This window comes from Myotis nattereri, assembly GCF_964212035.1.
Source record: "Myotis nattereri genome assembly, chromosome: 2".
Classification (NCBI taxonomy): Eukaryota; Metazoa; Chordata; class Mammalia; order Chiroptera; family Vespertilionidae; genus Myotis; species Myotis nattereri.
In genome coordinates, this window is record NC_138076.1 from 45,910,289 (window position 1) to 45,934,934 (window position 24,646).

General features: G+C 37.0%; 1 protein-coding gene across 2 annotated transcripts in view; it reads right to left on the reverse strand.

The window, feature by feature from the left end:
- Positions 1-24,646, reverse strand: part of GPC5 (glypican 5) — a 1,292,689-nt gene that overhangs the window by 2,564 nt on the left and 1,265,479 nt on the right. The gene's annotated exons all lie outside the window — the stretch shown is intronic.

Consider the following 24,646-nt stretch of genomic DNA (forward strand, 5'->3'; position numbering starts at 1 on the left):
TTCAGAAGATAAGCTCTATTGCACTCAGAGCATTAAAATGAAGTGCAGCTCTACTGATCTACCGTATTGATTTTACAGTCTGAGCTCTCGCATTATTATTCATTGTTTGGGTACTTGTTTTGCCCTTCTGTGTCATTAGGCAAGATGAATAAACTAGTGATTCATTTTTTATAGGGACTGGAGTAGAGTGTAAATATTTTAGTCATGGTTTTATACTTCTTGTTATGCTAGAACTTAAGAAGGAGTTATGAGGACTCTAGGCAATTACAATAATTTTTTCCCATGATTACTACGTAAATTTGAGCTCTGAGGGCTTTTCTTTTCTTTTCTTTTCTTTCTTAAAGCACTGTAAAGAGGTGCCAGGATTGTATTCATGAATAACTTTTTTTTAACACCTTTCTGAGCTGGTGTTTCTCTCATTCATTCATGAGCCAGGTACTGGTCTGGGTTCAGGTGATACCATCTCATGAGTAATGATATTTAAGTAGAAAGAGCTTAAATCTTATGCCTGCAACTCAGGCAATGCCAGGAAGAATATCCCACTTTCAATCTGATGTCATTTTAACATCCACGGGAAAGATGTTACTAATAAATTAATATAATGGTGCTAAGGAGGATGGCCACTTGAGATAAGATTTATATGCAAAGGATTGAAGATCCCTTCAAGAGCCTGACAGTCCAGGCTGCAGTTTCTAATCAAATTCCAGCCTAGCCTTGACATCCATTAAGAAACCTTAGCATTCTGAGAAGGTGAGCCCCGCAATTATTTGATGCAATGATTGTTTTCTTAAAGGAATTTAATTAACTAAGTTTGTAAATTCTATCAAAGCTTAACGGAATACCCATAAAGGAAAAATCAGTTTGGGAATTTATTAGATTAACAAATTAAGCAAAAACAAATGAATCTTTGAATAATGTTTTCTATGCATGATAGTAACTCACAAAGATGCCAATAAATTCATATTTCTGCGCTTGGTGGCTTATGGTCTGGTAGAGAAGATAGTCATGTTATTACAAAATCAATGTAATGTTAAAACTTGGGTACATGCCTGGTGGTTGGTGCTATGAAGCATGTAGAAGGAATGTAATTTGGTGAGAGAAGGCTCCACTAAGGAAGTGTCAATGTGGATCAATGTATTTGGCAATATCTAGAGTGCTTGCTATAGTGCCAGTACTTCACAGTTATTAACTTGTTTCATTCTCACAACAGTTCCTTGTGGTAGGCACCGTTCTTATGGCTGCTTTTGTAGATGAGGAAACTGAGGCACTGGGGGGTTAAGTAACATCAAATATAGTTTGGACCAGCCTGTGTTGTGATCATCTGCTGGGCTGACTCCAAGCACTTGGCTGGACACCAAGAAATCACTATTTAATTTGGGAGCAAAGAAGGTCAATTATGTTTGCCCAGAGAGTTTTCACTAGGAGAAATGTTTCTCCTTTCTTTATCTAAGATGGCTGATAATGTGCAAGTTTTGTGTATTAATCAAGCAACTAGAAGTACTCAGGATTAGAATTCTTGTGGGCGTATACAGGGTGATGAGTCAGAAGGCTTGATGTATCAGAGAATTGCAGCTTCTTTTGTCATGTATATCCTGGCCTTTTCCCTTGAGGCAGGGAGTGTGGGTATTTCTCCCTTTCTATCTATTCTGATGAAATACATATTTAAAAAATTAGTAGTTCCACTACACAACAAAGACTATGTTTAAAGATAATTTTTTTTATTATTTTTAAAAAAATATTTTATTGATTTTTTTACAGAGAGGAAGGGAGAGAGGGATAGAGAGTTAGAAACATCGATGAGAGAGAAACATTGATCAGCTGCCTCCTGCACACCCCCTACTGGGGATGTGCCCGCAACCAAGGTACATGCCCTTGACTGGAATCGAGCCTGGGACCCTTCAGTCCGCAGGCCGACGCTCTATCCGCTGAGCCAAACCGGTTAGGGCTAAAGATAATTTTTTTTTTTTTTTTAAAAAAGGAAAATTGCATGGGCAATTTGTTAATTTGGTCACTCATTTACAAAATTTACCCACTTCTGTTTCTGTGTCAGGTACTGTGCTGGAGACTAAATATGTCCTATGCACTCACAGGCTTTTCTTTTCATGCTTTGAGTCTGCAAAACTACCAGGCGTCTTTTCCACCATTGGTGTACAAACAAAGCAGATTAAAATGTTGGGAGCAGGATTAGAGGTCATTATTTGAATTCAATGAAGTCAAAATAATTTATCTGTAGAAATTATGTTTTCAAGGTAGCTATAATCATGGCACCACAAAAAATGCCTATCACATAGTATGCTGTTAGTGAATATTGTCGAATGCATACATTGAATAATGACTCTCATTCTCACAACAATAGGATGAGTTAGGTACAATTATTTTTCCTCATTCTACAGATTAGGAACAGGTGCAGAAGCAGTAATTTACTCAAGGTAACATACTGTGGCTGAATCCCAGATGTGTCCCAGTCAAATGTGGTTTTCTTTTATTCCAGAACCATGCTTATTGCCAGGATATAATCAAAGCATTGAATTTGCAGTTAAACTCTGCTCAGCCACAGATTGGCTAGGAGACTTTAGATGTGACCCCCATGTGACAGAATTTTAAAATGTGAGCATTTTCAGTGAGAGAAGGATTGGTTAAAACGCAGTGCTGGCTAGTTAATTAAATAAATATTTTGAAAATAAGCTAGATTTTTAGTTCACAGAATCTCTAAATAAGTGCCTATGGGACCAAATATTTAAGTACAAATAATGAGGAAGCAAACAAAATATATAGGTTGATATTTTTATGTTTAGGTGGTGGAAAGCATATTGATTTTTTTTTTAGACAGAATCTATAAGAGGATATTAATAGTTTGAATTTCATAATAAAAAAACCCAACAACTTCTGTATAACATGGAAAAGCATTTTAAAAAAAAGTTAGGGGGGCAATCAAAAAATGGAGAAAATAATGCAGTGTGTATTTTAGCAAAATAATAATGTCTTCAACATAGAAAGAGTTCCCATAATCCATATCTAAACTATAATATCCTCATAGGACAATTTTGAAAGGAAATAAAAAAATACAAGAAAAAATTATACAAAAAATGAAATTCTTCTTTACTGGAAAGCCAATAAATACAATCTTCCACATGATGAGATGTCAATTGTCTAATGTCCAGTTGGCAAAGGCATGGCAGAGAGCAAATGATAGCCAGTTTGTGCAAGGGTAGAACTATTTTTTTCAGGAATGGCCAAAATATATAATAACTATTTAAAATGTATGTTTACCTAGACCCAAGAATTATTCTTTCATGAAGCAATTCTATGAGATTAAGAAAATGTGCACATATATATTCACAAAATATTAATATCTGAATTGTTAGTGAAAAATCATAGCCATTAGTGTCCATTAGTAGGGAATTAAAAAATTAAGTACATCCACTTATTTTTTTTCTTCTAAAACTAGGTTCACTTGGCAGGGAAACCTAGGCAGAAGTCTGTAGACCAGTATTCTTTCTTTATAAAATTGAATTTATTAGGTTGACAATGGTTAATAAAATTATATCGGTTTCAGGTGTACAATTTTAAAGTACATAATCTGTATATTGTATTGTGTGCTCGCCACCCCAAGTCAAGATTCCTCCCATCACCATTTATACCCCCTTTACCCTCTCCTACCTCCGCCCACTCTCCTTTTCCTTTAGTGATCACCAGACTATTGTTTGTGTCTATGAGGTGTTTCTTGTTTGTTTATTTATTTTTTTTTTTGCTTAATCCCTTCATTTTTTTCACCCAGCCTCCCACACCCCTTCCCTTCTGACAGTTGTCAGTCTGTTCTCAGGATCTAAGTTTGTTTTTATTTTGTTTCTCAGTTTATTTTTTTCACTAGATTCCACATATAAGTAGAATCATACTTGTCTTTCTCTGACTGTATATATATTAACTGTATTATATATTAACATAATACTCTCCAGGTCCATCCATGCTGTCACAAAAGGTAAGTTTTTCCTCCTTTTCATGGCCAAGTAGTATTCCATTTTGTAAATGTACCACAAATTTTTATCCACTCATCTACTGATGTCCACTTGGGCTACTTATAAATCTTGGCTATTGTACATAATGCTGCAATAAACAGAGTGGTGCATATATTCTTTCAAATCAGTGTTTTGGGTTTCTTCATATATATTCCCCAGAGTAGAATTGCTGGGTCATAAGGCAGTTTAATTTTTAATTTTTTGAGGTAACTTAACACTGCTTTGCATAGTGGCTGCACCATTCTGCATTCCCACCAAAAGTGCACCAGGGTTCCCTTTTCTCCACATCATTGCCAGCACTTGTTTGTTGATTTATTGATGATAGTCATTTTGACAGGTGTGAGGTAATATCTCATTGTAGTTTTAATTTGCATTTCTCTGGTGATTAGTGAGCATCTTTTTCATATATCTATTGGCCATCTGTTGTCCTCTTTGGAGAAGTGACTGTTTAGGTTCTTTGACCACTTTTTAATTGGATTGTTTGGGGGTTTTTTTGGTATTGAGTTGTATAAGTTCTTTAAAAATTTTGGATATTAACCCCTTATAGATGTATCATTGGCAAATATGTTCTCCCATTCAGTGGGTCTTTTCATTTTGTTGATGGTTTTCTTTGAATCCACTTATTTTTAAAAATTTAAAAAGTAGATAATTAATTGGCACAGAAAAATGTGTTTTAATGTAAATATATATATATATATATACTTCCATGATCTTTAAGGTTCTTTGAACTTTGATAATCTATGGCTACCTTTCTTTAAAGTTAAGAAAGTCCTCATTGATTTTTGTATTCACCTAGCTAATATTTAGTAATGATTAAGTGAATGAGTAAATTGATTTTTCATCTAGGGAATCACAAAATTATAAAAATGTTTTTCTAATTCAGTTTTTTTCTCTTTGTTTCTTGACTTACAACATAGTGTAATCTTAGGTGTACAACATGATGATTTTAATACGCATATATATTGCAAAATATTTGTCATCACCATTTTATGTAATGTCTCCATTGTGCCACATAATTACAATATCTTTTTTTTTTGCTATGAGAACATTTAAGATCAAATCTCTTAGTGACTTGCAGGTATATAATACAGTATTAGCTATAATCACTGTGTTGTATATTGATCCTCAGAACTTATATATCTGATAACTGGAAGTTTGTACTTTTTGACAAACATCATCCATTTATTCCACCCACCAGTCCCCGGTAACTACCACTCTCTATGTTTCTTGTTTGAATTTTTTAGATTCCATGTATTTGTCTTTCTCTGATTTATTTCACTTAGCATAATGCCCTCAAGGTTCATCCATATATTTATAATTGCAGGATTTTCTTCTTTCCCAGGGCTGAATAATATTCTATTGTGTATCTAAATACACACATATGTATATTTATTTATATTACATCTTTTTAATCTATTTGTGCTTTTATGGAATGTTAGGCTGTTTCTATACAGTGACTATTGTGAATAATGCTGCAATAAACATGGGAGTACAGGTATCTCTTGGAGATCCTGTTATCATTTTTGGCTATATACCCAGAGGATGGATTGCGAGATTATATGGTAGTTTTATTTTTACTTCTTAAAGAAATCTATATATTGTTTTTCATAGTGGCTGTACCATTTACATTTGCACTAACAGTGCAAAAAGTTTCCCTTTTCTCTACATCCTTGCCAACACATCATTTGTCTTTTTGATTACAGCCATCCTAAAAGATGTGAGGTGATATCTTATTGTGGTTTTGATTTACATTTCCCCAATGACTAGTGATGTCCAGCACCTATTCATGTAGCTGTTGGCCATTTATTTGCATTGTCTACTTTGGAAAAATGTCTCTTTAATTGCTCAAATTCAACTTATTTTAATATAAGGGCATAAATATATTTCAGCAACATGTAATTTATAATGGAATCTTAGAATTAGATGTGATCTTGAAATTTTATACCTAAGCCCAGCCGGCATGGCTCAGTGGTTGAGTGTGAACCTATGAACCAGGAAGTTACATGCTCCCTCCCCAGTAGGAGGCATACAGGAGACAGCCGATCAATGATTTTCTCTCATGATTGATATTTCAGTCTCTCTCTCCCTCTCCCTTCCTCTCTGAATTCAATAAAAATGATATTAAAAAAAATAAATTTGTGTAAAATAAATTAAAATGTGCACATCCGCAGTCAGTGGGGGATTTTAATGCCACTGTCTCAGTAATTGATAGCTCAATCAGATGAAAGTTAGAAGTTATGGATGACTTGGTAGCCAGAATCTTAGCGGGGAGGACAGGAGAACTCCATTGCCTCCTGCCGTGATTCTAGTACACTTGTTGCACCTCCCTGTCCAACCTTACACACGTTGCTCTGGTTGGCAAGTTGGGAAGAAAGAACCAACATGCTGAACTTTTGCATTTCTCATCCTCTTTTGAGTCTGCCTGCCCACAGTGAAGATGCAGTCTTCCTTGTTTTTCACTATTGTTTAAGCTGAGGCCCATTCTATTCCTGCAGGGAAGACACGTAGTTTTCTAGCTATTCTTCTGACTTTATGGTAATTCTTGGATGAAATATTAGACATCATATGTAAATACATCCTACAGTTCAGTTTCTTAACAGTAAAAAGCTAGTATTTTTATGTTTACTTGACACTTGTGCTTATATTTTAATTCATAGTGACCTCAAGAAGAAAAAAGGAGGGTTGTTTTGTACCAGCTCCAAATGCAAACTTTTACAAGCTTGGATAGATAGATAGAATCGTAGATTACATCATGCAGTCAATGACTACAGCATATAGTGCATAAACACTCTTTAAATCATAGATTATATACTTATAAAAGAGATAGCATATCAGGGCCCAAAGCAAATATTAATGATTAACAAGTTATTTTAACATAAAGAAAATAAATTCTTTGGCCACAACATAATAAAGGTAAACCTAAAGGAGAACCATGATTCCTACAGCAAACCTAGTCACATGACCATCCCTAGTGATAAGGAGCTAGGATGTGTAGTACTACTATATGCACAAGAGGAAAAAACTCAAATATGTAGAGATATCATATCTATTAGGCTCCATTAATTGTGTTTGTTTCCTCTTAAACTAGGCAGATTTGTAGGAAATTTCTTCCAATATCCTGTCTTAGAGTAATTCCTTGGCTGCAAGAATTCTGGGAGTCAAATGGGAGGAGCAGCCTAGGGATAAAGTGTAGATATCAACATTCATTATAGGTAAATAGGTGGGTATATATGCAGAATAATACATACTCCTGCTCTCAGATGTGACTGCCATTCTCCAGTCCAAAGATTCTTTCCAGATTACACCTCTAGTATCATACTGACATATGATACTGAGATAGACAGACATATATTGGTCTGGAATAGAAGAAGGAATCATGGAATATTAATTGACTAGTCCTTTTGTTAACCCTCTTCTTTTATATCCTCTTACTGGAAGTGATAGATGATGCTTATGTCTGTATCTTTTGTGGCTTTCACTGACCAAGTCTATTTTCTCAATGTTGGTTGGGAGTTGGCTTTCTTGGGCCTACTATCATTTATCTATCTGCTTTACAACTTCCACATGTTCTTATTGCTGCCTCTTCTGTTTCCTCTACTCTCAGTAAATTTATGTTTTTTGATTAAAAAAGTCCTTATTCTGTATTTTACTGGAGATGCAGGACAGATTAAAGATAAATGTGTCTGATTAGCCGGAACCGGTTTGGCTCAGTGGATAGAGCGTCGGCCTGGGGACTGGAAGGTCCCAGGTTCGATTCCGGTCGAGGGCATGTACCTGGGTTGCGGGCATATCCCCAGTGGGAGATGTGCAGAAGGCAGCTGATCGATGTTTCTCTCTCATTGATGTTTCTAACTCTCTGTCTCTCTCCCTTCCTCTCTGTAAAAAAAAAAAAAAAATCAATAAAATATATTAAAAAAAAAATGTGTCTGATTAATTTGTCATCTTGAAGGTAACATGCTGAACAATTCCCAGTATCTGGGCACTGAAGCTCCATCCTGCCTTTGGGTAAGCTTGGGTCTGTTCAGCCAGTTGGCTCTGGTGTAGTTCAGGTTGATATCTATTCTGGTTGGTTAATGTTCTTGCTGTAGATGCTATTTCTGATGACTATCACTGATGTGGTGATAATTTTTATTAAAAATACTGAGCAGCATTCCATTTTGTCAGGAAACTTACTAGTAAAACATGACTATTCCCATCCCAGTACTAAATATTGCAGAACAACGTGCTGCCTTACAGTGGAATGGCTGAATGCACATTGGAGGGCTGAATGGCAGGCTGCATTGCCTAGTCTAGGGTGCATTTGCTGTGTAGCATTGTAAACTTAATGTGCCAGAAAAAGGCCTGGTTGGGTTTAGAACTATGGGGATAATTGGAAAATTGAGGATTTCTGTAATTCGGGCCCTTTAAATATTTTCTTTTATTTCAATTTTTTATTGAACTTATAATGCATATATTTGAGATACTGGATTGAGCATTGATTAAATAGATGACATTTCCCCTGACTGGTATTTGCTAAAAATCAGCTCCAGCAAGTTAAATTTGAACACTGATGAGGAGACAACTTTTTTCCCAATGAAATGTGAAAATTAACTTCAGGCAAATTTTGCTTCAGTAAGTGAAGAATATTAAGTAGCTAATCCTTGAAGCCTAAAATTGTCAAAATGTCTATGAATGTTGTGCAAGAGAGATTGTAAAACTTATTACATTTATTAAATAGAAATAAATTATCTTGGCTTACATATCTGATTCATCACGTGCATTATAAATCGGTATATTTAACGTCATAGTTCAAGCTCTAAATATTATGCTATTTTTTAAGAACAGGTTCTATTGGATCAAGGAATATCTAAACAAAATATAGAGAAATAACCATTGCCATTATCCCTGAGAATATCAACAATATTCATGAAAATATACAAAACAGCACACATGAAGAGAAGGACTTAGGTTGTGGGGATGGCTCTTTGTTTGTCCTCATGGTGTTCCCAATTGGAGATTTGTATTCAGATGGGACCCTTACATTTTTAAATATATTATTTGCTGTACTTTGGGTTGACAAGGCATTATGAAAATAACAGGTGCATGTGTGAGGAGAGAACACTCTTGTATTGCAAGCTGGGGAATTATGCAGATGTTAAAAATTATGGGATCACCTTTCCTGACCTAGTATGGAAATTCTTCCATTCTTACATTATATCTCTCGGAATAAATAATATCTATATTCATTTTCTCTCTAACCCACAATTTGTTGTAGTCACTAGTATCTAATTCCATGTGACATATGATAATACAATGCGTACTTTTCCATCTATTGTAAGTCTTCTGGCATAAACCCGTCTAACAACAATGTCAGTTTCTTCTGTCCTTGTCCCCATACATTGTCCAAATATAAACACTGTTGTGTTCTCACCCTAGATATGAACAGGTTTTCTTCTCATCATCACCCAGTTTGACTATTTAAAAACATATAATATATATGGATATATATGTATATACTAGTATATATACATTTGTGTGCATACACACACACACACACACACACACACATATATAATCTCTGCCACTTATATTTGTGTCCATATGTTGAACTCATTCACTTAATTTTAAGATCTTCAAAGTCATGATTATGTTTTCTATTCCTTGCATTTATATTAGCTACTCACAGTATTCTATATTTTGTAGAAGCTTTTTGAATATATTATTTACTTGAAATAAGATTTATATATAAATGAGCATTTAAAACTTAATTTTTAAAATTTATCCAAATTGCAGCCACACCCATGGGTAGAATTCTTACTAGAAGGTAATGGAGCATAGTAGAAAAGCTGGGGTCAAGCCCCAGAAACCTTAGAATATTCATATAGTCATTGAGATTCAGTTTCTTCATCTATAACATTTGCATGACAATAACACATTCTCCCAGGAACAATGTGCACATTAAATGAAATCATAAATATGAAAAACACTTTGTAATTTTTTTACATAGACAGATATATAGTTATTATTTGAATATTAAAGGTGGAGGTAGGCAAAGTGAGTTGAAAAGTGAAATTTCTTTAGATAGTAGCTGGTAGAGCCAGATAAAAAAAGATGTTAGTTTCTTAGTCCAGGCCCATGCCTGGCAAGGGGACTTGACACCTTAGAACAAACCACCTGCATATTAAATAAGTTAGTTAGATGTTGTGGAACATAAATTGGAGCCCAATAAGTTAGAGAGAGTTATGTCTTTCATTCAAGAATTGTTATAGAGACATTTCATCTGTAATACTTTCAATAATAAAGATAAATTAAAAAATAAAATTTTAAAGAAAGACATTTCAACTGCAATATATATATTTAAATTTCAAAGTTTATCAGAGATGATTCTTTAGTTTATGTGTAGGATGCGCCCTTGTGTTATTGGAAATTAATAAATTTGTACAAAACCCGGCCAGAACAGATTTTAGCCCCATATAACAAACAAATCTTCAATACCACACACCAGATCTCTGAATTTTCCTGTAAAGACAGCTTATTGCCTTTACCCAGAGATTTTCTTTAAAGACTTCAATTTTTAGAGCAATTTTTGGTTTACAACAAAATTGAGAGGATAAGATAGAGATTTCCCATTATCAGCATCACTCAAGAAAATAGTACTTTCTTATTTTATTATTATTATTATTATTATTATCATTATTATTATTACTATTATTACCAAGGATGAATCTACATTGACAAAACATAATCACCCAAAGCCCATAGTTTACCTTAAGATTCACTTTTGGTGTTGTGCATTCTATGGTTTTAGACAAATGTATAAGGACATATATCCATCATTACATCATTCAGTCATTTCACTGTTCTAAAATCCTCTGTATTCTGCCTATTCATCTCTTATTACCCACACCACTGGCAACCATTGATCTTTTTATTGTTTACATAGTTTTCCCTTTTACAGAATGTAATATAGATAGAATCGCATAGTATGTAGACTTTGAGATTGGCTTCTTTCCCAGTAATATGCATTTTTATCCATTTACCTACTAAAGGGCATATTGGATGCCTACAAATTCTGGCATTTATAATTAAAGGTGCTAGAAAGAACTGTGTGCTGATTTATGTATAGGCATGTTTTTAACTCTGTTGAGTAAATAGCAAGGAGCATGATTGCTGAATCTTATGGTAAGAATATACCTAGTGTTTAAGAACCCGCCAAAGTGTACTCCAAAAGGGCTGCCCCATTTTGCATTCCTACCAGCGATGTATGGGAGTTCCTGTTGCTCTACCACCTCACCAATATTTTGTGTTGTCAGTATTCCTGATCTTGGCCTTTCCAATAGATGTGTGGTGTATCTCATTGTTGTTTTAATTTGGATTTCCTTAATGATATAAGACGTGGATTGTCTTTTCATATGCTTATTTGCCATCGGTATATCTTCTTTGGTGAGGTGCTTGTTAAGATCTCTCATCCATTTTTAATTCTTATTGTTGAGTTTTCAGTGTTCTTTGTATTATTTTGGATAACTGTTCTTTATCAGCTGTGGTGTCAGAAATATTTCCTCTTGGTCAGTGGGTTATCTTTTCATTCTCATGGTATTGTCTTTTGCAGAGCAAAACATTTTATTTTTTTAGATCCCAATGCTGTGCATTAGATCTCTAGAACTTACTCATCTTCTAACTGCAACAGAATTTAATTTTAATGAAGCCCAGCTTATTAATTGTTTCTTCCCTGGATTTGGTTTTGGAAATTGTATCTCAGAAAGAGAATTATTCCCAAATAATTTTTGTACTTAAAATAAGTTTTCCTGCAAACTTCCCATGGAACTCTGATGATTCCTGACTTTTAGGAGCATATGGAACCTTTTGGTAAAGAGAAGTCTGTTATTTCAAAGGTATTCTGATGTTAAAAAAGAAAGAAAAATAGTTCTCTAAATTATAGGCATTATTCTAAGAAAGTACCAGTTTCAACACAGAGACAGGTGAGAAAAAATCATTTCCAAGTACAAAATTCAGAGAGAATGTTTCCATGAAGGAAGTGGCCTGTGTTGGAGCACATACACAATGGAGTATGAGTAATTGGGCACTACTGGGAAATGATTCTACATGAGCATTTCCAAGTAGTCTTACAATATCCCACTACATCTGAATACTGGGCCAAATATGGGCCATGTACTTCCAACTCTAGCAATTAATCTACACTAATAAAAGACAAAGATGCGAATTGACCTTACCTTTGCTACGCCCCAAGCCACGTCTACCAGCCAATCAGAGTGACTATATGCAAATTAACCCAACCAAGATGGTGGCCGGCAGCCACGGAGCTAGGGCAAGCAGAAGGCTTGGCTTCCCAGGTGATGGAGGAAGCCAAGCATCCTGCCTGCCCTAAGCTGGCTGTGGCCTCCGCTCATGGCAACAACGTTTCAATTATAGAAGACAAATAGATCCCAGATACCTGCTTCCAGCCAGCCTCCACTGGGAGCTTGGGTGGCTGGGGGCAGTGACCAGCCTGCAAACAGCCATCAGCCCCTCACCCAGGCTGGCCAGGCACTCCTATATAATAAAAGGGTAATATGCAAATTGACCCTAACAGCAGAACGACTGGGAATGACTGGTCACTATGACACACACTGACCACCAGGAGGCAGATGCTCAATGCAGGAGCTGCCCCCTGGAGGTCAGTGTGCTCCCACAGGGGTAGCTCTGCTCAGCCACAAGCCAGGCTGTGGCTGTCAGTACAGCAGTGGTAGTGGGAACCTCTCCTGCTTCAACAGCACTAAGGATGTCTGACTGCAGCTTAGGCCTGCTCCCCACTGGCAAGTGGTCATCCCCCAAGGGCTGCTGGGCTGCCAGAGGGTTGTCTGACTGCCAGCTTAGGCCCAATCACCCGGGGAGCAGGTCTAAGCCAGCAGGTGGTCATCCCCCAAGGGGTCCCAGACTGCTAGAGGGCACAGACCAGGCTGAGGGACCCCCCCGAGTACACAAATTTTTGTGCACCAGGCCTCTAATATATTATAAGTGGGAATGGTGACAATGAGAATATTTAGAAAAGGTTTTAAGATCGATATACTTTTTATTTTAAAATAATAATCTAGTGCACATACTTCCTCAAGTTTTGTACACTGCTGTTTTCTAAAATTCACTTGGATATGTGAAGCAAAATTTAAGCAGCTTGTTCAGATTAAACTTCCAGAAGTTATCTAAATATTAGGTAAACCAAATTTAGTGTACGATGACTGTCACAACCAGATGGTACACATTATGCACATGATAAAGGTTCTCATAACATTGTCACTAATATTAGCTTGTTTATGGAATATTATAGCTGAGACATAAACTGACAAGATCTGGGATGCTGCTATTCTCAATTCATTCTGTAGTACAAAAATAGAGCAGTGTAGTGAAAGCTAGCTAGGATCTCAAAAATCATTACAGCAACAAGATTCAACTAAATTAAGGGCAATAAAACTCCTATACTCAACACCAAATTTGTCCACCACACAATATCTGGACTTCATTAGATCATTACTGGAAATAGCAGCAATCTTTCCATGTAGTATGGTTTCTCAATCTTGTTATTTAATGTTAGTTATGTATGTTAGTTAAATATGTATAAATTAATAACTTCATATAAACTCTTTATAGTTATGATGTAAAGCTAAAATATTGATACAAACTAAGTTCAAATAGTGATGAAATTAACATTAAAAGTATCATTAAATTAATGAAATGGATGATTTAGTCCTCTACTCTACATCCTCACTACACCATGAACAACATACAGGTGGTGGGATAGTTAATTTTATGTGTCCAGTCGGCTGGTGCACACATTTTTGTTTAAACATTATTTGGGATGTTTCTGTGAGGATATTTTGCCTGAGATAAATTGGTAGACTGAGTAAAGCAGATTGCCTACCTTAGTTTGGGAGGGCTTCATTCAATCAGTTGAAAGGTTAAATGAAACAAAAAAGCTGAGCCTTTCCTGACTTGAGAGAATTATTTATTCCTGCCTGACTTTCATTGAATTGGGCCATTGTCTCCTTCCTGCCTTGATTTGAACTAAAACACTGGCTTTTCCTAGTTCTTGAGTTTGCCATCCTTAGGACTGAAACTATGCCATCAGCTCTCCTGAGTCTCCAGTTTGCTGACTCAGCTGCAGAACTTGGGACTTGTCAGCCTCCATAACTGTGAGCCAATTCCATACATATCTATGGAAAACCCAGACTAATACATATTTGGTGTCAAAAGTGTTTCTAGGAGAACAGAAGTTTGATGAGTACTCTGAATTGGTTTGGGGGTTTCTGGAATTGACTTTCTAATGTGATTAGCTTCAAAGATGCTAAAGACTGCATTTCCAGTAGTGAAGAGAACTATGATAGTCCTTGGCATGACCTGGCAATAGAGATACATAAAGTATTTCCATTGGATACTTATAATCAACCACTTATGAGAAGCAAGGAATTAGGTGACCATGTATAATACTTTTGAACATTTTATCAAACTAATGACTATAATGAGATTGGCTGGTTGCTTCTACTGTTGCTGGACAAAGTGGGAAAAGAAAAGGATAAGCTAAAAGATTGTAATTCCTAGTTCAAGTGCCACAAAAATGACCTGAAAGATTCTGTAGGAGCCCTGAAGGTGATGCCTATCTTCAGTAGTTACAGGGCTAAGTTTGCTGGAAATCAAATGTAGAATCTCCTCCTGCTACTGGCTAAATTATGATGCAAGTTGAACTGCCAGCATTGGAGGATGTCTACTGTTAAGTGATTGTGTTAACTGGGAAGGAATGGGGATCCTGGAAGTTGGAACGGGATGTAGGAGAAGAACCTGATGAAGCTGGAAACATTGAGCATATGAATTCTGATGTCTCCTTGCCAGTGAAAGCAACTTCCCCATCCCCCCAGTGGAAGTGGCCTTTCCGTGACTTCTGAGGGAATTATCTCTGCCTTGCCTGAGGAAAATATATATAATGTCCTTCCCTGAGGAAGTTGACATTTAGACAGTAGTTATTCTCATCAGAAGCCACCCACACCCCACCTACTCTTCTTAGATTTTAGACATATAGCTAGACTCAAGTCACAGTGGGCACTTATTGGTTAGCAAGAAAGTGTAACCCATGAAGAGGTGTACTATAGTCGAAAAACAAAACAAAAACAAAAAACAAAAAAACCAACAACCAAAAAATAAGCCCTCAAAACTATTTGGATTTTTAAATTTATACAGGAAGAAATCCAGGGAATGTGGTAGGAATAGGTACTATAGGTGTGGGGTAATGGTAAAAGGAACATCAAGTTGGATCAGGCTGAATTTATTGATATGGGTTTACTAAGTAAAGATTTTGCGTTGTTATAACTTGAGAAGTTATATAGGGCTCCAACAGTTTGTTTAGTTGGTTAGCTAAAATGTGGACTAAAAGGTGACTAACAATGAGCAGGTTAGAAAGTTCAGTAGCTGTTGGTTTGATGTAGAGGAAGCAACTCAAAGCCTGGGGGAGATGGAATGTTAGAGTGGATTTATCATATAAGACCTACTCATCCACTCTGGGAGAGTCCAGGAGACATCACTTTTGCCATGACTATAAGAAATAAATTTGGTAATTTTTTTCCCTTAGGACCTTTATTATTTATGGAAACAATAGGCAATTGCAGACTATGGAGTATCTTAGGCAAATTATACTTTCATTAATGTGGGGGGCATATCAAAGGTGTTGGGCTCCTCCTTTGGCAAGTAGGCACCAATGGTACTGATGAAAATATCCAGCAATTACCAACTGAGTTCTAGTTGCAAAGTTCTTATGGATGATGGCAAAATAAAATGAAGTGTTTATTTTAATTCCTGAATTATTTTAATTGCATTGAGAATATTATTGAGTTGGCTGAGTCTTTTTTTCTTTTTCCCTTTTGCTATGTTATTAAATACTAGAGGCCTGGTGCACAAAAATTTGTGCACTCGGGGGGAAGAGGGGGTCCCTCAGCCTGGCCTGTGCCCTCTCACAGTCTGGGACCCCTCGGGAGATAACGCCCTGCTGGCTTAGGCCTGCTCCCGGGTGGCAGAGGGCAGGCCCAATCCCTAGGTGCAGCCCCTGGTTGGGCTCAGAGCAGGGCCGATTGGGGAGTTGGGGCGCTGCCCCCTGTCATGCACAGAGCAGGGCAGATCAGGAGGTTGCGATGCCACCCTCAGTCACGCTCAGGGTAGGGCCGATTGGGGGGTTGGGGCACTGCCCCCTGTCACACTCAAGGCAGGGTCGATGGGGAGGTTGTGGCGCCACCCCCTGTCACTCACAGAGCAGGGCCCATCAGGAGGGTTGGGGCTCCGTACCCTGTCACGCACAGAGCAGGGTCGATCAGGGGGTTGGGGAGCTCCCCCCCTGTCACACACAGAGCAGGGCCCATCAGGGGGTTGAGGAGCACCCCCCTGTCACTCACAGAGTAGGGCCGATAGGGGAGTTGGAGCACCGCCCCCGGTCACACACAGAGCAGGGAAGATCAGGGGGTTGGGGCGCCACCCTCTATCACCCACAGAGCAGGGCCAATCAGGAGGTTGGGGCGCCGCCACTGTCACACTCAGGGCAGGGCCGATGGGGAGGTTATGGCTCAACCCCATCACACACAGAGCAGGGCCCGTGGGGGGTGGGGGTTGGGGCACCGCACCCTGTCACACACAGAGCCGCAGGGCGATCAGGTGGTTGGGGAGCTCCCCCGTATCAGGCACAGAGCAGGGCTGATCAGGAGGTTGAGGAGCACCCCCCTGTCATGAACAGAGCAGGGCGGATAGGGAGGTTGTGGCCCCGCCCCCTGTCACACACAGAGCTGCAGGGCGATCAGGGGGTTTGGGCGCTGTCCCCTGTCACACTGATCCTGGTGCTGGGAGGCATATTACCCTTTTACTATATAGGACAGAGGCCTGGTGCACAGGTGGAACTGGCTGGTTTGCCCTGAAGGGTGTCCTGGATCAGGGTGGGGGTCCCCACTGGGGTGCCTGGCCAGTCTAGGTGAGGGGCTGAGGGCTGAAGCTCCAAACTGCTCCTTTTTTTTCTTTTTTTTTTATTCTGGGCCAGTTTTAGCTTTGGCTCCAGCTCTGAAGCCTCTGCTGCTGAAAGCAGGTATCTGGTTTGTTTGGGTTCTAAAATCAAAACATTGTATAACTCCAGCTCTGAGATCCCGGCTCGCTGAAAGCAGGTTTCTGGGGTTTTGTTTAGCTTCTATATTTGTTACAATGTTTCAAACTGCAGGCTCAGAGGCCAGCAAGGCAGGTGGAGAACATTGGTTTCCTCCATCACTGAAGCAAACAAGCCTCATGTTAGTTTCAAGCTGCCTGGCTTCCGGCCACCATCTTGGCTGGCAGTTAATTTGCATATCGCCCTGATTAGCCAATGGGAAGGGTAGTGGTCATACACTAATTACCATGTTTCTCTTTTATTAGATAGGATAATATGGCTGCTACTAATAGTTGACTTAATGCTATTTCATTTCATATTTATTTATTGGGAAATAAAGAAACACTTGGGCTATTTCAGTAATATTTACACATCACACCTAAAATTAATATTTCACATTTAGGTTTTATAGGTGAGCAACATGCCAAGTTATAACAGGAATAATATTTCATATCAGGGTTCTACAAGCATAACTGCCATGCTAAAGCTAAAATCAAAACCACTGCTTCTAGGATTTCAGAGCAACGGGGAATCTCATTTAAGTTGCCATTTGTATCACACTATATCTTTATATAAGTTTAAATGCTTAGAGTCACTGGAAGGGAATTTAATGAAAATAGAGTTCTAGTGAACTCAACATAAGCTTTACTATTTTCAGCATGTAATATCTGATCATTCTTTTTCTTAAAAAGGAAATTCCTTTTGACTAGGCTATATGCAGATTTGTGATGGGAGGCTATACATTGGACCTGTTACCGTTTAGAACATTTGTAATTCTATTTCCAAGAGAATTCTAGTGTGACCATATTGACATTAAGGTTATTGACCAGAATTAGTTTAAGCTATGAGGAAAATATCATTTAGAAATCATTAGATTTATCTTAGTTAGTCTAAAAAATTGAATATTTTACTTTATTGTTTTTGATTCCAAGAAATGGATGTAGACCAAAGTTATGGACTTGCAGGTAATCACTCTGACAGAGCCAGGCACTTTCTACCTCACTTTTATAAGATTAAATATATAATAAAACACAATTTTACTCTTTCAGGCACAGCACATTGATAAAACTCCATCTAGAACCAGGCTGACAACTCAGAGGGTAGACATATCAAGTCAGCATTCTCTGAAAACATTGTTTTCTTATCATATTTTAAATATATGCAATATTCAGTTTACAAAAGACTTGTGCTTGAATTTTGCATTTTTTTAAAAAAAAACACACAGTAAAACATATTACATGAAAAGCAGATAATTTTTTTCTGTATGGACCATAATACATTAAGCTTCATCAGGAGAGGGGATACACATTACCAGCTGTTTTGTCCACTGAATCCTCATTCCAAATATCCTCCAAATTTGCTGAGAAGAAAACATGGAAGCTTGTGTTACACTTGCATCCCCAGTTGTATCTATGATGGTTATTCAGCATTTACAGAAAGAGGAAAATGGAGACCCAGAAATAGCTTTCCTCACTGTATCTTTGAGCAGCATGGACATGAAGAGTATAATATAAAAGTTGGAGGAGCACTTCTCTCCAATGTTCCAGAGATAAGTCTTCTCTCTCCTCTTGGAATTGCACTGGGTTTTCACAAGTACATATATTTCAACTCAATAAATATTTGCTAGCTTCCAGGAACTGTACTGGGTATTTTTTGTATATCTAATTGCTATGTATCCATATGTCTTATAGTTAATGCTGATTAGAATATTCCAAAATACCAAGTTAGTATACATGAGAAGTTAAAAATAATTGACTAATTGTTTACTTCAGGATGTGAACTACTGTGTCCAAGTTATAATACACATAAGCATTTGCCTAAACAACTAAAATCAGGGACTCAACACGCACAAATTGTTCTTGTAAAAATAAAAAAAAAAATATGCAAAAATGCTCATTAAATAAATCTATTATATGCTTATAGGTTCTATTAGGATTGATTCTGGTTAAGCTCTCTGACAGTTTTCCATTATATCCACTCTTGACTACTTTTATGCTCTGTGCTATGGACTCTGGTTTATTTCCATTTCTGTATTGTGTGGTGTTCCCAAAGTCTCTTCCAGCTCTAGCATTCTAAGTTGTGATTATTTGAATCACATTACTGCCTAACAGCTAGGGCCGGTGGGTAAATCCTGGCCATATGAGGTCCTGTCACTCTGTCCTAATAGTGTGTCTTCTGTATAAATATTGCAGTTGCACTATTATTCTGTGAAGATGTTTACTTTAAGAACAGTTAAGCTAAACAGTTATCTCAGCTGTGCAATTTTCTCACTTGTCATTTAGCAACATCAATGACAGATTTAGTCAAATTAAAGCTGTTGTTTTCAAGGACAGATGGTGTCAAGCACTTGTAATATTTGGAAGTAATGAGTGATGTATGGTTAATGAACCAAGCAACCTTTCTCTCTTTAGTCATTAGAAAATGCAGAGCCACATCCTGCTTTTGATCTGTTTACTCTTTGTGATCAGGTGTGAGCTATTTTTATATGTGCTATCATCTAAGTTTCTCTCTAAGAATACCAAAAGAGTGAAGGGAAGGCGGATGCTTTTGGAAATATCTTTGTCTTTCTTTGGTCCCAAATTCAACTCTATAATGTTTATGCAGTTTATTGTTCCTTTTGCTCTCACTGACTTTATCTTCAGCATTGATTATGCACAATACTTAGATGATTTTTATTCAAATAAACTAAACTCAATTGAGTTCAGTTTGTTATGCTTTTGCTGAATGCTGGGAGGATGAAAGAATTATACTGGAAAATTTAGTCTGTGGCTCTAAGGATTGAATAGTTGGATTGCATAGCATTTATTGAGTCATAGAAGAAAGTGTATCAATTCAGCACAGGAGGTAAGTTTATGGTTGACATCAACTGGGATAGTTAAGATTAAGGAGAAGAACATTGGCTGTACTTTTTAAACTATTTGATAAGGATATAAAAACTATAAAAACCAATTCACATTATAATAGTTACATAATTTAGTCTACATTCAATTACAGAAAATAATTTAATTGACATTATTGCTTCTTTTATAAAATGCCATTAGCAAGAAAAATAGAAGGTTCTCAATAAATATTTGTTGATAAATTACTTGGTCTATGTCCTTTCATCTGGTTGAATTTTCTTCCTTTAGATTTTTTTTTTTTCAGTGAGGACCCAAATGATAAAATCTTTACATTTTAGTCCTCAACCCAGGATATTTTTTCCATTGATTTAAAAAAATATATTTTTATTGATTTCAGAGAGAGAGAGAGCGCGAGAAACACCAATGATGAGAAAGACTCGTTGATCGGCTGCCTCCTAGGGATGGAGCCAACAATCAGGCATGTGCCCTGACTGGGAATCAAACCATGACCTCCTGGTTCATAGGTCGACACTCAACCACTGAGCCACACTGGCTTGACTTCCATTGATTTTTTTGAGAAAGTGGAAGGGATGGGTAGAGACAAAAAGAGAGAAACATCAGTGTGAGAGAGAGACATCGATTGCACCCTTCATGCACCCCGACTGGGACCAGGAGCAAAACTGCAACCCAGATACATGCTCTTGACCAGATCAAATCTGGGACCCTTCAATCTGAGGACCAAGGCTCTATCACCTGAGCCAAACTGGCTAGGGAAAAATCTTTACTTTTTAAAAAGCTATAAATATACTTCTATCCTCACTTTTGAATGATCATTAAGCATCATGAAATTTATTTTCATAACTAGACACCCGGTGCACAAAATTCATGTACTCTGGGGGAGTGGGGTCCCTCAGCCTGTATTGTGAGAAGGTACAGACCATGCTGAGGGACCCCACCAGTGCACAATTCGGGGCGAGGGAGGGATGCAGTTTAGCCAGCCAGAGAGACTGTGGGAGGGCTCCAGGGCATGTCCGGCCCATTTTGCTCAGTCCCTATTGGCCGGACTCCAGCAGCAAGCTAACCTACCGGTCGAAGCATCTGCCCCCTGGTGATCAGTGCATGTTATAGCGACTGGTCGACTGCCCCCTGGTGGTCAGTGCATGTCATAATGAACGGTTGAGGGGCCTTAGCATATCATTAGCATATTACGCTTTGATTGGTTGAACAGACAACTGGACGACCAGACACTTAGCATATTAGGCTTTTATTATATAGGATTATTATCTCAGTCATTTGAATATTTTCTATTGTTTTCTGGTATCATTTTTGCTGATGAATTTATATATCAGTTTTTCTAATTGTAATTCCTTTATTGATAATCATGTTTTTCTGGTGATGCTGGTGTAAATAAACCTACTGTGCTGCCACTCATGTAAAAATATGGCACAGACAATTTTGAACAGCACAAAATATTTGGTAATGATAATAAGTGACTATGTTACTTTTTTGGGTTTACTATATTTTAGAGTATACTCTTTCTACTTATGAAAAAATAAAAAGGTTTACTGTTACACAGGATGGCATGTTATGCTGGTAGCAGCCTCATATATTTTGCTTTTACCATATCACTTGATTGCATCATTTTCTCATGTGCTTGATTTAATCAAGTGTTGTTTTGTACAGGCTGTACAGACTGGCAGCCTAGGAGCAATAAATTACACCATATAACCTACGTGTGTGGTAGCTATACAATCTAGAATTGTGTAAGGGCAATCTTTACAAAAATGAAATTGCCTAACAATGCATTTCTCAGGATGTATCTCCATCCTTAAATTGCATATGACTGTACTATTGACTATAGTCCCTATGTTGTACATTATATCCCCAAGGCTTAGTTATTTTATAACTGGAAATATGTACCTCTTATTCCCCTTTACCTTTTAAGCCCATCCACCCAGGCCCCTTCCCTCTGGCCACTATCAATTTGTTCTCTGTATCTATGAGTCTGTTTTTGTTTAATTTTGTTCATTTTGTTCTTTCAGATTTCAAGTATCAATAAAACCATACAGTATTTGTCTCTTTCTGTTTGACTTATCTTACTTAGCATAATATCCTTAGGTCTGTCCATGTTGTCCCAAGTGGAAAGATTTCATCCTTTTTGTTGTTGAAGATGTGGTGTCTATACCACATCTTTATTCATCCATCTATGGATATCTATGTTGCTTTCATACCTTGTAAATAATGCTGCAGTAAGCACAGGGTGCATATATGTTTTTAAATTGGTGTTTTTGTTTTCTTCAGATGAATGCCCAGAAGTGGAATTGCTGGATTGTATGGTAGTTCAATTTTTCATTTTTTTGAGGATTTTCCATAATTTTTTCGATAGTGGCAGCACCAATTTATAATCCACCCACATTGCATTAGAGATCCCTTTTCTTCACATTTTCCCCAACACTTATTTGTTATGCTTTTGATAATAGCCATTTTGACAGGAGTGAGGTGATAACTCATTGTACTTCTGATTTGCATTTCCTTGATGATTAGTAATGGTGAGCATTGTTTCATCTCTCAACAATCTGTTTATTTTCTTTAGAGAATAGTCTACTCTAGTATTTTGCCTGTTTTTTATTCAGTTGTTTTGTTTTTTTTTCCTTGCTGTTGAGTTGTATGAGCTTTTATGTATGTTTAATACTAACCACTTATCAGATATGCCATTTGAAAATATATTTTCCCCATTCAAAAAGTTGTTTTTTATTGATGTTTACCTTCACTGTGAAAAAATGTTTTAGTTTGATGAAGTCCTGTTTATTTTCACTTTTGTTGCCTTTGCAGTGGAGACATATCCAAAAAATATTGTTATGACTGATGTCAAAGAGTTCACTGCCTATATTTCCTTCTAGGAGTTCTATGGTTTTAGGTCTTACATTTATGTCTTTTATCCATTATTTGTTTATTTTTGTATATGGTATAAAAAAGTGGTTCAGGTTCATTTTTTTTTTTTTTGCATTTATCTATCAAGGTTTCCCAATACTATTTGTTAAAGAAACTATTTTGTTTTCCCATTGTATATTCTTGCAGCTTTTTTTGTTGTTTGTAGATTAATTGAACATAGAAGCCTGTACTTCTGGGCTCTCTATTTCATTGACCTACTAGAGGCCCGGTGCACGAATTCATGCATGGGTGGGGTTCCTTGGCCTGGCTGGTGATTGGGGCCAATAGGGGACATCTAGCCAAGTCCTGATCAGACCTGCCGGCCAGGGGGAGGGACCACAGGAGGTTGGCTGGCATTGGGAAGTTGGCTGTGGTAGCGCACTGACCATCAGGGGGCAGCTCGTGTGTTAAGCATCTGCCCCTGGGTGGTCAGTGTGCATCATAGCTACTGGATGGTCATCCAGTCATCCTGGCCATCTGGTCTTAACATTTGCTTAGGCTTTTATATTTATTGTTGAGTTACTCTTTGATAACTCAGCTTTGCAGTATAGTTTGAATTCTGGGAGCATGATACCTCCAACTTTGTTTTTCTTTTTCAAGATTGCTGTGGATCTCTAGAGTCTTTTTTTATGGGGGGGGGGGTGGAGAGTAGTGATTTCATATATATTTTTTGGTTCTTTGTTTTAGTCCTGTGAAAAATACCATTGGTTTTTCGATAAGAATTGAGTCTGCAGGCCGATGCTCTATCCACTGAGCCAAACTGGTTAGGGCAATTAATTCCCTTTTAATGTGCATGAATTTTGTGCACTGGGCTACTAGTGTTAAATAAAATTGGTGAGGGCAGGCATCATTATCTTGTTTCTGATTCTGAAGGAAAATATTTTCTTTTCATCATTGACTATAATGTTAGTTATGGGTTTGTCATATATAGCTTTCATTATGTTTAGGTATGTTCCCTTTATACTACATTGTTCAGAGATTTTGACATAAACAAATGCTGAATTTTGTCAAATGCTTTTTCTGAAGCTATTAAGATGGCCACATTTTTTATCCTTCATTTTTTTAATGTAGTATATCATTATTGATTATTGGATACCATATAACAATCTTTTCTCTGGAGTAGATCCCACTTGATCACGGTAAATGACCTTGTAATCTATTGTTGAAATCAGTTTGCTAATATTTTGTTGAGAATTTTTGGTTCTTGCTTATCAGAGATATTAGCTTGTAATTTTATATTTTTGTAATGTTATTGGTTTTAGTATAAGGATATTTATGACTTTATAAAATGACTTTGGGATTTTCTCTTCCTCCTGAATTTTTTGGAATAGTTTGAGTAGGATAGGTATTTTTTTTTTTCTTTAAATGTTTGGTAGAATTCAACTGTGAAACCATGTGGTCTTGTATTTCTGTTTAAGAGTTTTTTGATTACTGATTCAATTCATTACTAACTTTTGATATGTTCAGATTTTCTGTTTCTTCCTGATTCAGTCTTGAAAAGTGGTATGTTTATAAAACTTATTTATTTATTCTAGGTGCTGGAATTTGTCATATAATTATTCATAGTATTCTTTTATGGTTCATTATATTTTAGTGGTGCCAGTAGTCAGTTCTCTTTCTTTTCTGCTTTTATTTATTTAGGCCTTCTCTATTTTTCTTGATGGGTGTGGCTAAAGCTTTATCAATTTATGGTTTGTTTAATAATTTAATTAAAAAATAAAGGT